Raw genomic sequence first — 15307 nt, forward strand, 5'->3', positions numbered from 1 at the left:
TTTTCATTAAATTCAAGGAAGACTTTAATTTCTTTCTTGATTTCTTCCTTGACCCAGGTGTGGTTCAGTAGTTGACTGTTCAGTTTCCATGAGTTTGTCGGCTTTCTGGAGGTAGGATTGTTGTTGAATTCTAACTTTAATCCGTGGTGATCTGATAAGACACAGGTGGACACTGATATTTCTTTGTATCTGTGGAGGTTTCCTTTGTTTCCGAGTATGTGGTCAATTTTTGAGAAGGTTCCATGGGCTGCAGAGAAGAAGGTATATTCTTTCCTATTTGGGTGGAATGTTCTATAGATGTCTGTTAAGTCCATTTGCTTCATTACCTCCAGTAGTTCTCTTACTTCTCTATTAGGTTTCTGTCTGATTGACCTGTCCATTGCTGAGAGAGGTGTATTGAAGTCTCCTACTACTAGTGTGTGTGGTTTGATGTCTGCCTTGAGTTTTAGTAATATTTCTTTTACATACGTGTGTGCTTTTATATTAGGGGCGTAAATATTCAGGATTGAGACGTCATCCTGACAAATTGTTCCTGTTATGAGTATAAAGTGTCCATCTCGATCTCTTCTGATTGATTTTAGTTTGAAGTCAGTTTTGTTAGAAATTAATATGGCCACACCTGCTTTTTTCTTAGGACCATTTGCTTGAAAGACCTTTTCCCAGGCCTTTACTCAGAGTAGATGCCTGTCTTTGTGGTTAAGATGTGTTTCTTGCAAACAGCAGAATGTTGGATCCTGTTTTTGTATCCAATCTCTTAGCCTGTGCCTTTTTATAAGTTAATTGAGACCATTAATATTAAGTGATACTAATGACCAGTGGTTGTTTACGCCGGATATTCTTATTGTTTTTGGAAGTAGAATTTGTGTGTCTCCCTTCTTTGAGTTGTGCTAGTGAAGGGTCGCTAGATGCCTGAGTTATTGTAGGCAGTGTTGGCAATGTTGGATTCCTTGGGTTGCAGTTTTCCTTCTATTACTTTCTGTAGGGCTTGATTCGTGGCTATGTATTGTTTAAATTTGTTCTTATCCTGGAATGTCTTGATTTCTCCATTTATAGTGAACGAAAGCTTGGCTGGGTATAGTAGTCTGGGCTTGCATCCATGGTCTCTTAGCTTCTGCAGTACTTCTATCCAGGACCTTCTGGCTTTCATTGTTTCCATAGAGAAATCAGGTGTAAGTCTGATCGGTTTACCTTTATAAGTTACTTGGCCTTTTTCCTTTGCAGCTCTTAGTATTTTTTCTTTAACCTGTATATTTTGTGTTTTGATTATTATATGGCGAGGGGATGTTTTCCTTTGATCCAGTCTGTTTGGTGTTCTGTATGCTTCTTGAATATTCAAAGGAATATCTTTCTTTATGTTGGGAAAGTTTTCTTCCATAATTTTGTTCAAAATATTTTCTGGGCCTTTGAGCTGTGACTCTTCTCCTTCTTCTATTCCTATTATTCTTAGATTTGGTCTTTTTATTGTGTCCCATAATTCCTGAATGTTTTGTGATGAGAATTTGTTGCCTTTGCAGTTTTCTTTGATCAGAGCGTTTATTTTCTCTATGGTGTCCTCCGAATCTGAGATTCTTTCTTCTATTTCTTGTATTCTATTGATTATGCTTGTTTCTGTAGGCTCTGCTCGTTGACCTAGATTTTCCATATCCAGCTGGTCCTCAGTTTGTGTTTTCTTCCTTGCTTCCATTTCAGTTTTCAATTCTTGAACTGTTTCCATTACCTATTTGATCATTCTTTCTTGGTTTCCCAGGGTATTATGTACGTATTTACTCATTTCTTCAAATTTTTGGTTATACTTCTCATCCATTTCTATAAGGGCATTTTTCACATGTTGTTTAAGGGACTCTATTGCTTTCATAAAGTCAATTTTGTCCACTTCTTCTGTGTTAGGGTGTTGGAGACCTTCTGTTGTAAGATCGTTGGGTTCTGGTGTTTTCATGTTGTTTTTCAGATTATTGGGTGAATTCTTTCCTTGGCGTCTGCCCATCTCCTCCTATCGATGCTATCTAAGAGGTCTTTTAAAACTGGTTCAGGTTTCCCTGCTGGCCAGGGGCTCCTCTTACAAAATGCCCTTGCTCTGTTTCCTGGTTCCTGCCGGGGGCCAAGATCCCTCTCACCCCTCAGAAAGGTCTTCAGGAATAGGACCCGGCTCCTCCTTTGCCAGGGACCTCCCCAACCGAAGGCCTACCTCTTTGGTTTAATTGTAGTGGGGCGATCTGTTCTCGGTGTTGTGCGTGGTCCCTGCAGCCTGCTTCTGCTGCTGGGATGGTTCCCACCGCCAGCAGCCTGTGTCCTCTGCTGCCGCTCTGGTCCCAGTGGGTCCCCGCCGGCTGTGCTGGGCGTCCTCCGGCTGCCTTCCGCCGCCCGGTGTTCCGGCCGCCTCCCTAATTATACATTTTTAAATGAACTACATAATCACAATACCCCAATAAAGTGCAGAAACATATATACATATAACAAAATTGAACTTATACCAATAAAGCAAAATTTATACCAATGTAAATTATTCATATCTATATCATATCCCCCTTTAAATGTAAAAGAACATTTATAAACAATGTTTGGGAATATGAACATAGTTATTTTTTTAAACTTTTTCCTGCTGTATAATGTGTGCTGTTAATCAGGTCTTTTATGGTGTAACCTGTGTGTCAGGTTTGTCTCAGTCGGCAGTTGAGTGTAGTGATTTTTTTAGGGTGTTTACAGAAACCTTTTAGGAGGGCGTGGTCTATCATACCATATTGGGATAGAAGTAATCCATAGGGTCATCCTCTGTGAAAAAAAGGAAGACCCTCTTTAAAGCATCATATCGTTAGACCCAAATTTTTAAGTCAAGATAGCTTTATTTTATATATATAATACATCCTGGTTTAGTTTTGTAGCCCACACAATGAACCATCTCTCTGTACGTAGTTTTGTCATAGTCAAAAATTTTAAAGAAAAAATAATAAAATACATAATTTAGACCCTCTGTGAATTTTTTTTATTTTTATGTGCCTTTTTTATTTACTTTGTCTCTTTAGAGACTTTACCTTTTTTATACCATTAACCTTATTTCTTTCATATTTTTTTCTCCCAAGCCTATGTATATCTATTGAACATTGTGACCCATTTAGAGGTCTTTTATGTGTGAATCTGTCCTATTGTATTGTCTATAATTTTTTATTGTCTAGGAACATTTTGCTTTGTGTTTTTAAATTATTAAGCACTTAAGAATCTAAGCTGTGACATTTCTAGGTCAAAAAGAGACAGAGTACAGACAGTCATAGGTTAACAGGAGTAAAAAATTAAGCCATGTAAAAATGGAAAATTCATAGAGTCTGAATTATGTATATCATTGTGTTTTCTTTGAAATTTTTGACTATGAAAGACCTAAGTACAAAGAGACATTTCATTGTATGGGCTGCTCAGCTAAACCAGAATGTATATTATAAGAGAATCTTGATTTCAAAATTTGAGTCTAAGGATGTGTTGCTCTTGAAAAGAGGTTTTCTTTTGTTTCCACAGAAAATGAGAGCCTGTGGAATACTTCCAGACAAATATAGTTTGATAGACCATGCCTCCCCACCCCGATAGGTCACTGTGAACATCCTCAAAAAATTACTTTGCCCAACTACTGACTGAGATGAACCTAGCACAGAGGATATACCATAAAAGGCCTGATTAATAGTGCCCCCAAACAGTAGGAAGCAGTATGGACAAAACTATACCCATATTCCCAAATATTGTTTTTTAAGTACAATAAATATATTTAAATATGTACAAGTAAGAATTACATTAACAATGTCCAGTCCATTTGCATTTATAAAGTAAGAGAAAATTCTCCATTATCTATCCTGTCTTAGTAAGTCCAAGTTTTATATCTAATTCACTTTCTAGCCTAAGTTCCATTACCAACATAAAACTATCTTTTTATGTCTCTCAACCTCTTATACCTTACAACTATTTTGTGCATTTCTTTGCTGTATTTGGTAAGAAGGATAATTTTAACTATATCTACTCTTCAACTTCATCAGAGACCTGAGAAGGAAATAATATTAACTGAGCAAATAGAAAGTGCAAACAAATAACTTCAGAAGGTGGGAGAAGATGAGCAAGGAAGTCAAGACCACGAGGGGTTGGTCCACCCACCGAGACAGTGTGCCTGATCTAATGGAAGCTCAACAAAGCTAGCTAGGACTAGGACTGGGACTGAATAAGCATGGGATCAAAGTGGACCCTCTGAATGTGGCTGACACTTGGGGAGACTGAAAAGCCAAAGATAATGGCACTGGGATTTGTCTCTACTGCATGTACTGGCTTTTGGGGATCCTAGTCTATTTGGATGCATACCTTCTTAAGCCTGGATGGAGGGAGAGAGCCTTGGTCTTCCCACAGGGCAGGGCACCCCGCCTTCTTTTAGGACGGGAGGGGGAGGATGAGTGGCAGAGCGGGTGGGAAATGGGAGGAGGGTAAGAAGTGGAAATTTTGAATGGTATTATATATAAAGCAATAAAAAATAACTAAAAAGTCAATTTTCAAATAGGACATACTGTAGAATTCTAGTTATATAACATTTTAACGTGAAAATCACAGACCTGGAGAAGAGATTAGTGGTTGTCAGGACTTATGAAAGTGAAAGTGAGGTATTGGGGAAACCAAAAAGAAAATTACTTATCTTAAATATTTTACATTGGTATGGATTTTTGTATGTTAATACAAATTTGAGATTATTTTGTTATACCGTATGTATGTTTCTCTTGTTTTAGAAATTCTTGTATATTGATACAAATTTAGCGTTATTTTTTAGAACATACTGTGCCTTCCTTTCTATTCTTGTCTAAGTATATTATTATATTCTTATTATACCTATGCACTTCATTTAACAATGTAATGCAAATTTCTAGTCCTTGAAATTTATTATTACAAACTATTTAAGATAATAAAGAAATTCAGGTTAGTAGTTTGTCACCTATTGCAATCAAAACATAGTAATGTTAGGTACGATTTCATGGTCAAACAGATATATTTTATAGAGACAAACACTTCAGAGATCTACAAAATATGGCATTTAAGATGGTTTACCAAATATCGTTTATAAATGTTCTTTTACATTTAAAAGGGGATATGATATAGATATAAATAATTTGCATTGGTATGATGATCTTGGTTTACTAATAAAATTTGAGGTCAATTTTGTTATATATATATATATATATATATATATATATATATATATATATATTTCTGCTCTTGATTAAGGTATTGTGATTCTGTAGTTCATTTAAAAAAGGTAATGTATAATTAAGAAATATAGGCTAATAGATAATCATCTATAATAATCAAGCTTGTTTTCATGTTAGTTAGATTTTCTAGATGTATAGAGGTATAGTTCAGTTAGATAGGTATTCTTCAAATCTTTCAGAGACCTTTAGAACAGGTCAATTAATATGTTTAAGAATTTAAGACTGCTTTTGTCCCCAGGTCATTGGGCTACCAGCCGTCCCTGTGTTTAGGTGCTGCTGAGCTCCATCTTGACGGGTGAGTGTGTGCTATCCAGGAGCAGATTGTCCCGGAAGAGAGCACAAACCCCCTCCCCCATCTCCTTCTGCAGGGCTGTCTTTCTTACACATGACCCGCCACCCCCCAAGCCTGCGTGGTCTGCAAGGTCCTTTTCTCAGGAACAGGTTTCTGCTCCTACACTAAGGCTACCCACCCAGAGCGGTGAGTGCCTGCCTATTGGGCAGGCCTCAAGGACCCCCAAAGGGAGCAGGCACCTTCAGCTTGCCCGGCAGGGTCTCTTGTGTTCTACTGGACCCCGCCCTGCCTGCCACGTTCTTCCTTTTGTCACCGGCTGATTGGGCTACCAGCCATCCCTGTTTAGATGCTCAGGTTCCTCTGTACCTTTGGGGCATCCATCTTCAGCCTTCAGGCCCATGGAATCCAGCAGACATTTCCACAAAGCAGGAAAATTCAAAGTCAGTTCAGTCACTATCAGTTGTGTCCTGCAGAATGTCTCACAGACTCTTTCATGAATCAGGAACCCCGAAAGATCATCTCACCTTAGGCAAGTTCAGTAGTCCTCTCTCTGAGGGTTCTCTGTGTCCAGTTTATGCAATAGTCCAGGCAAGAGCAGTTTCTTGCCCAAATGGCTATCAAAATCTATAAGGATCCTCTTTGATGCCCATCTTCCTCTTGAAGTAGATTGGTGCTGCCAGGAGCAGAGTGTCTCATTGTCATGAAAAACCCTAAGTTAATAAAACATTAAATGCCATATTCTGCAATCTTTAAAAGATATGAAGAATGTCTATCTAACTGAAATGTATCTCTATATATCTAGAAAATCTAACTAACATGACTACAAGCTTGACCATTACTAATGATTATCCATTAACCTATTTCTTAATTATACATTACATTTTTAATGAACTACACAATCACAGTATCTTAATAGCAGAAATATGCATATACATATAACAAAATTGATCTTAAATCTCTATCAATAAAGCAAAATCTATACTAATACAAATTATTCATATCTATATCATATCCCCCTTTAAATGTTAAAGAACGTTTATAAACCATATTTGGGAACATGTGCACGGTTTTTTCTCTCCAAACTGCTTCCTGCTGAATGGGGGCTTTGTTAATTAGGTCTTTCATGGTATAACCTGTGTGCTAGTTTCATCTCAGTTGGCAGTTGAGCGAAGCAATTTTCTGAAGATGTTCACAACAACCCTTCAGGAGGGCATGGTCCATCATACCAAATCGGAATAGAAGAAATGAACAGGGTCTCATCCTCTGTGAAAACAAAATGAGAAACTCCTTTCCAAAGCATCATGTCCTTAGATCCAAATTTTAAAGTTAAGGCATCAAAATATCTATGTTGGATTAGTTCAGCAGCATTTATAAGCAAATATCTTTTAGCAGCTGTTGCTCCTTCCTCAGCATTCAAAGAATTCAAAGAGAGCATAATAGCATACAGTATCAAAATTCTCTGTCTATTTTCCATCTTTGTACAGCTTTGTTTTAACCTCTATTTCGTTTATTTTTACTTTTAACTTTTTGCTTTTTGAGACAGGTTCTCTGTATCTTTGACCTCGAATATCTCTGTAGACCAGGCTGTCCTTGAACTCTCAGAGATCAGCCTGTCTCTGCCTTCTAGGCATTGGGATTAAAGGCGTGTGCTACCACACCTTGAAGTCACAGAGATCAATCTCCCTCTGCCTTCCAAGTGTTGGGATTAAAGGTGTGTACTACCACACACAACAACTCTTCCTTTTTTTTTTTTACTTTAAGAACTTCAACTTTTAGTCTACATATATTTTAATACACTGTAAACCATTTAAAAATTTTCTTTGTCTTTGAATCTCTCTTTACTATATATCTCTCTTTTTCTGACCACATGAGTCTTTAATTTACCAAGAAATATCAGTAGGACTAAAGCCGTGGCTTTGCCAGCTAGATCCAGTCCATTCCTTACCTGAGGTACTGGCTGTAGCCATGTTTACTGCCACAACTCTATGGCATTTCAAGGTCCCTGCCAGCAAGCGAGCTTCAGCAGCCTGTGCTTGCAAACCGCACAAACCGCCTGCGTAAAAGAGTCAGAGTTTGCCCTGGCAGGACAGCCCAGAAAGCCAGCATTTTTAAAAGGCGCAGCTTTTTTCCTGCTACGGCTGAAAACCGAAAAGCATGTGTTCAGCTTTCCGTCAACAGCGTTTAAGTGTTTCGTGGCAGGACCTCTTAATGAGCTGCAGGGTTTTTCAGCTAAAGCTGAGTCAGGAAGCCTCTCTTAGATGAGAGCGCTTACTTGCCTCTAGCAAGCAGAGTAGACCTGAGAGAGTGCTGCTACCAAGAAACCATGCACAAAGCTGTCATTTTGTTCTAGAATTACTTCCCAAGCTGTCTCAGGCTTTATGTGGAAGCAGTTGTCCACGTGGGTGCCATTTGTAGTAATATGAGCAGCGGGGCTGCGTTCCCAGCACCCCGGCTGCCTGCTCGGCTAGCTTATGCCCCGAAATAATTACACGAACACTGTATTCTTTTAATCACTGCTTGGCCCATTTCTATCTAGCCTCTTCTCGGCTAACTCTCACACCTAGACTAGCCCATTTCTAATATTCCATGTAGCACAGCTAGGTGCGCTTACCGGGAAGATTCTAGCCTAAGTTCATCCTGGGTCGGAGCTTCATCACGTTTATCTTCCCTGGAGCGGGGAGCATGGCGTCTCTCTGAGGCGTCTGCTCGCGAGAGGAGAGCTGTGGAGTCTGAGCTCACTTCCTCTTCCTCCCAGCATTCTGTTCTGTTTACTCCTCCCACCTATCTTCTAACCAATGAGGGCCAAGCAGTTTATTTTTATTTAACCAATGACCTTTCTCCATCACATGAGTGACCCCAAAAACTCCAGCAAAGAACTCCTAGAGCTGATTAACACGTTTAGTTGTGTGGCAGGATACAAGAACAATTCCAAAAAATCAGTTGCCCTCCTATACACAATGGATAAGGAAGCAGAGAGGGAAATCAGAGAAGCATCACCTTTCATGATAGCCACAAATAGCATAAAGTATCTTGGGGTAACTCTAACCAAGGAAGTGAAGGATTTATTTGGCAAGAACTTCAAGTCCTTGAAGAAAGAAATTGAGCAGGATACCAGAAAATGGAAGGATCTCCCTTGATCTTGGATTGGGAGGATCAACATAGTAAAAATGGTAATTCTACCAAGGGCAATTTATAGAATCAATGCAATCCCCATTAAAATCCCATCAAAATTCTTCACAAATCTTGAGAGGACATTAATCAACTTTATATGGAAAAACAAAAAAACCCAGGATAGCCAAAACAATTTTATACAATAAAAGAACTTCTGGAGGCATTCCCATCCCTGACTTCAAACTCTATTACAGAGCTTCAGTATTGAAAATAGATTGGTATTGGCATAAAAACAGAGAAGTCGATCAATGGAATAGAGTAGAAGACTCGGATTTTACCCCACAAACCTATGAACACCTGATTTTTGATAAAGGAGCTAAAAGTATTTAATGGAAGAAAGAAAGCATCTTCAACAAATGGTGCTGGCAGAGCGGAGTGGGACATACTCTACAACATATGGGCATAGGAGATTCCTTCCTACGCATATCCCCAGCAGCACAGACATTAAGGACAACATTGAATAAATGGGAGCTCCTGAAACTGAGATGCTTCCATAAAGCAAAGGACAGTGTCACTAAGACAAAAAGGCAACACACTGACTGGGAGAAGATCTTCACCAACCCTGCAACAGACAAAGGTCTGATCTCCAAAATATATAAAGAACTCAAGAAACTAGACTTTAAAATGCTAATTAACCCAATTAATAAAGGGGGCACTGAACTGAATAGAGAATTCTCAACAGAAGAAATTCAAAGGGCCAAATGACACTTAAGGTCATGCTCATCCTCCTTGGTGATCAGGGAAATGCAAATTAAAACAACTTTGAGATACCATCTTACGCCTGTCAGAATGGCTAAAATCAAAAACACCAATGATAGCCTTTGCTGGAGAGGAGGTGGAGTAAGGGGCAAACTCATCCATTGCTGGTGGGAATGCAAACTTGTGCAACCACTTTGGAAATTAGTGTGCTGATTTCTCAGGAAATTCGGGATCAACCTACTCCAAGATCCAGTAATACCACTCCTGGGAATATCCCCAAGAGATGCCCTATGATACGACAAAAGCATTTGTTCAACTATGTTCATAGCACCATTATTTGTAATAGCCAGAACATGGAAAAAACCTGGATGCCCTTCAATGAAAGAATGGATGAAGAAAGTGTGGAGTATATACATATTAGAGTACTACTCGGCAGTAAAAAACAATGACTTCTTGAATTTTGCATGCAAATGGATGGAAATAGAAAACACTATCCTGAGTGAGGTATCCCAGACCCAAAAAGATGAACATGGGATGTACTCACTCATAATTGGTTTCTAGCCATAAATAAAGGACATTGAGCATATAATTTGTGAATCTAGAGAAGCTAAATAAGAAGGTGTACCTAAAGAAAAACATATAGTCATCTGCCTGGATATGGGAAGTAGACAAGATTGCAGGTCAAAACCTGGGAACTTGGGGGTGAGGTGGCATGGGGCTAAGGGGAAATGGGGTAAGAAATGTGAGAAGGGGAGAATGGGGGGAGTTTGGGGGGGAATGAGATGGTTGGGATAAAGGAAGGGTGGACACAGGATCAGAGAAATATATATCCTAATTAAGGGAGCCATCTTAGGGTTGGCAAGAGACTTGACTCTAGAGTTGCTCGCAGGTGTCCAGGGAGATGTCCCCAGCTAGTACCTTGAGTAACTGAGGAGAAGGAACCTGAAATGACCCTATCCTATAGCCATACTGATGAATATCTTGTATATCACCTTAGATACTTCATCTAGCGATGGATCGAGATTGAGACAGAGACCCAAAGTGGAGCACCGGACTGAGCTCTTAAGAGGGGGAACTTGGAGAAAAAGGAGGATTGGGATAAAGGAAGGTTGGATAGGGGAGCACGGAAGCACAATTCTTAGTTAAGGGAGCCACCTTAGGGTTGGCAAGAGATTTGAACCTAGAATGGCTCCCAGGTGCCCAAGCCGAGGTCCCCAGTTAATTCCTTAGGCACCTGGGGATAGGGAACCTGAAATGACCCTATCCTATAGTAATACTGACGAATATCTTGCATATCATCATAGAACCTTCATCTGGTGATGGATGGAGATAGAGACAGAGACCCACACTGGAGCACTGGACTGAGCTCCCAAGGTCCCAATGAGGAGCAGAAGGAGGGAGAACAAGAGCAAAGAAGTCGGGACCACGAGGGGTGCACCCACCCACTGAGACAGCGGAGCTGATCTATTGGGAGCTCACCAAGGCCAGCTGGACTGTGACTGAAAAAGCATGGGATAAAACTGGACTCTCTGAACATGGCGAACAATGAGAGCTGATGAGACGCCAAGGACAATGACAAGGGGTTTTGATCCTACGTAATGTGCTGGCTTTGTGGGAGCCTACCCAGTTTGGATATTCACCTTCCTAGATATGGACAGAGGGGGGAGGACCTAGGACTTACCACAGGGCAGGGAATCCTGACTGCTCTTTGGACTGGAGAGGGAGGGGGAAAGGAGTGGGGGGAGGGGGAGAAGGGTGGGAGGAGGGGGAGAAGGGTGGGAGGAGGGGGAGGGAAATGGGAGGCTGGGAGTAGGTGGAAACTTGTTTTTTTTTTCATTTTCTCAATAAAAAAAGATTTAAAAAAAGATCCAAATGAGGAGCAGAAGGAGGGATAACATGAGCAAGGAAGTCAGGACCACGAGGGGTGCATCCACCCACTGTGACAGTGGAACTGATCTATTGGGAGCTCACCAAGGCCAGCGGGACTGGGACTGAATAAGCATGGGATGAAACCAGGCTTTCTGAATGTGGCAGACAATGAAGGCTGATGAGAAGCCAAGGACAATGGCACTGGGTTTCGATCCTAATACATGAACTGGCTTTGTGGGAGCCTAGCCTGTTTGGATGCCCACCTTCCTGGTCCTGGATAGAAGTGGGAGGACCTTGGCCTTCCCGCAGGGCAGGGGATCTGGGCTGCTCTTCATTCTGGAGAGTGAGGGGGAATGGAGTGGGGGGGAGGGGGAGAGGGGTAGGGGAGTGGGGGCACGGGGCTATGTGTGCAAGCAGGGGGAGGGAAATTGGAAATGGGGAGGAGGCAGAATTTTTTTTGCAACAACTAAAAAAATAAATAATTAAAAAAGAATTTGAGACTTTTCATTACAGTGAGACACATCTGCTTCTGGTAGCACCAAGCTACTTCAAGAGAAAAATGGGCATCAAATAGGCTCCTTATTGAGTTGGTTAGCCATTTGGGCAAGAAACTGCTCTTGCCTGGACTGCATAACTGGACATGCAGAGAAATGACTGCTGAACTTGCCTAAAGGTGACATGATATTTCAGGGATCCTCTTCACGAAAAGTCTGCCAGATACTATGGACCTGTAGGCTAAAGTTGGATGCTGCAATGGTACAGAAAAACTTTGGGTGACTATCCAGGCAGCGAGATGTCTCTGTCATTTCTAGAGGTTTGGAAATTGATTACAATGTACTTCCTGTTTACTTAGGTAATATCATATTCTTCTGAAGTCTTTGATGGAATTGAAGAATTTATAGATATAGTTTTTCTTAGTTATTATAAAAGATACAGTAAATATAAATATTGTAAATGTACTTCTTGTTTGATACCTGCTTTGTAATATGCAATTTGACTATGTTAAAGTCTTCCTTTTTGTTTAAACAGAAAAGGGGAAATGGTGTGGGAGGGCCTATTGACTTTGTGTTGCTTTTCTTGCTTAATGAATAAAGAAACTGACATGGCCTATTGATAGGGCAAAACTTAGGTAGGTGGGGAAAATGGAACTGAATACTGAGAGAAATAAACCAGAGTCAGAGAGGTGTCATGGATCTGTCAGCAACAGACACTGGGAATTTTACCTGGTAAGACACTGCCATGTGGCAGTACACAGTTTAATAGAAATGGGTTAAATTAAGATGTAAGAATTAGCCAAAAAAAAAACTAGAACTAATGGGCGAAGCAATGATTTAATTAATACAGTTTCTCTGTGGTTATTTCAGGGCTAAGCTAGCCAGGTGGCCAGGACAAACAAGTAGCCCTCTTCTTGCAACATGAAAATAATGTCCAGTAAGTCAAAATAAAATCTATTAAAGGGTAAAATAAGTTGATTGATACTCTATTCTACGAATGTAATACATTTTATTTATCCATTCATCGGTTGAAGGGCATCTAGGTTGCTTTGAGGTTCTGTCTATTACAAATAACACTTCTATGAACATAGTTGAGCAAATGTCCTTAGTATGGTTGAGCATCATTTGGGAATATGCTATGTCTTTTGGTAGATTGATTCCCAGTTTTCTGAGAAATTGCCACTTGACTTCCAGGCAAATGGATGGAACTAGAACCTGAGTGGGGGTAATCCAGACCTAGAAAGAGAACCATGGTATATACTCACCCATAAGTGTATATTTTATGTGAAGTAAAGGATAACTGTGTCAGTGCTTTTCTTTTGGACCATTGAGGAACTCCCAAATAATGACACAGAAACTTCTTGTTTTGTATGAATGATGGCCTTATCTTATTTATTATTTTAATCTGTTTGTCATCATCTACCCTTTTTCTGAGGACTTTTTACCTTACTTTCTCTATATCTTACTTTCTTGCTGTTTCTATGTCTGTCTGTCTGGTGGCTGCCTGGTTTCTCACTATAGAAACATCTCTCCTTCTTGTTTTCTTCTCTCTCCTCTTTTTCTCCTTTTTGAGCCTAGATTTCTCCTATTTATTCTCTCTGTCTATCAGTTCCACCTACCCCTCTCCTGCATAGCTAATGGCATTCAGCTCTTTATTAGATCAAGGCAGGAAAGGTGAAACAGCAACATTTTTATATAATTAAACCAATGCAGAAAAAAAACAAATGTAACATCTCTTTACATCATTAACAAATACAGCAGAAACATAGCACACATATTTATATAGTTGAAGTAACCTTCCACAGCATAAACAAATGTAACATATCTATACCTAGTAAAAGATACCAGATGACAATGCCACAACCCACATATCCAAAGAGACTAAGTAACAAGGAGGGTTCATGTCAGGGGAGGCCCCTAGATCTCCCTGGGAAGGCCAGTAGAAGAAATTTTGCAGGTAGGGAAGGAACACATGAGCAATCAGGTTGAGGAAAGGGAAAGAGTACTGAAAGAGACCACAGGAAATGGGAAACATTTCAGGGTCAGGTAAAAACCTGGCGCAATGAATCTCATAGGACTCAACAAGGCTGACCACATGCAAGAGTCCTAGCAATAGTGGATATATAGCCTGAACTGGCCATCTCTTGTAACCAGATTGGTACCTAGACCAATTGTCATCAAAGAGTCTTTGTCCAGCAACTGATGTAAACAGATTCAGACCCACAACCAAACTAATGTTTGAATTCAGGGAATGGCAGAACTGATGGAATCCTGCACAAGAGGGTAAGAAATGATTGTAGGAGCCCAAGGGATCAACGACACCACAAGGAAACACAGAATCAACTAATCTGGGCTCATAGAGACTGAACCAAGAACCAGGGACCCTGCATGGGACTGACCTAGGCACTTTGCATGTGTTACATTTGTGTAGCTTGGTCTGCTTTTCAGACTCCTAAAAGTGGGAAAAGGTTCTGTCTCTAACACCTTTGCTAGCTTTTGCTAGAACTCTTCATAGTGGGTTTTCTCGCCCAACCTAAACACATGGTGAAGTGCTGTTTAGTCTTACATGCCATGTTCTGTTGATATTCATGGGAGATCTGCCCTTTCCTGAACAGAAACAGAGAAGGAGTGGGTTAATTAAACATGGGGAGCATAAGGGAGTGGGGGGGAGGAACTGAAAGAAGAGGAGGGAGGGACAACTGTGGCCAAGATGTAAAATAAACAAATTTACTTTTAAAAAAGATAAGATAAACAAAACCTTAAATATCCAAGTGTTAAATGGAGAAGATGGGATTAAAAACTAAAGGCGCTATGAATGTATTCAATGAAATTAAAACAGACATTTCTTGAAGTTTATAGAAAGAAATGAATATTCAATCACGAGATGCATTTGAATTCCAAATAGGTATGAGCAGAGAAGTACCTCTCCATAGCATAGCATAGCATGCTCAAGATTTCAAAAATACAATAAAGGACAGAATATTAATAGTGCAGAGCAAATAACAGAACACTTAAATAGAAAGGCAGAAACATCACAATAGCATCAGATATCTCACTGGAATTCTTTAAATCCAGAAAAGCACAGAATGTCATCTTTGAAGTTCTAGAAATGTGTGACTAGCAGCCCAAAGAGATTACTTACAAAGTAATAAGGATATTCAAGGCAAACACATAGATGTTGTTGGGGGGAGTGGGCCTGCTTTTGGCCCCAGCCACCCAGCTAGCTTACACCTGAAATAATCACAGAGAAGCTGTATTCATTTAAACACGGCATGGCCCATTGGTTCTAGCCTCTTATTGGCAAACTCTCACATCTTGAGTCAACCTATTTCTAATAATCTGTATGTCACCATGAGTTCATGGCTTACTGAGAAAGATTCAGCATGTCTGACCTGGCAGCTTCATGGCAGCTCTCTCCCTGCGCTACTTCCCAGCATTCAGTTCTGTCTTCTCTGCCTACCTAAGTGCTGCCCTATCAAAAAGCCAAGGCAGTTTCTTTATTCAACCAATGAAAACAACCCATAGACATAAGAACCTCCTACACCACATAGAACATGGTG

Source organism: Microtus pennsylvanicus, chromosome X (genome assembly GCF_037038515.1).
Source record: "Microtus pennsylvanicus isolate mMicPen1 chromosome X, mMicPen1.hap1, whole genome shotgun sequence".
Taxonomy (NCBI): Eukaryota; Metazoa; Chordata; class Mammalia; order Rodentia; family Cricetidae; genus Microtus; species Microtus pennsylvanicus.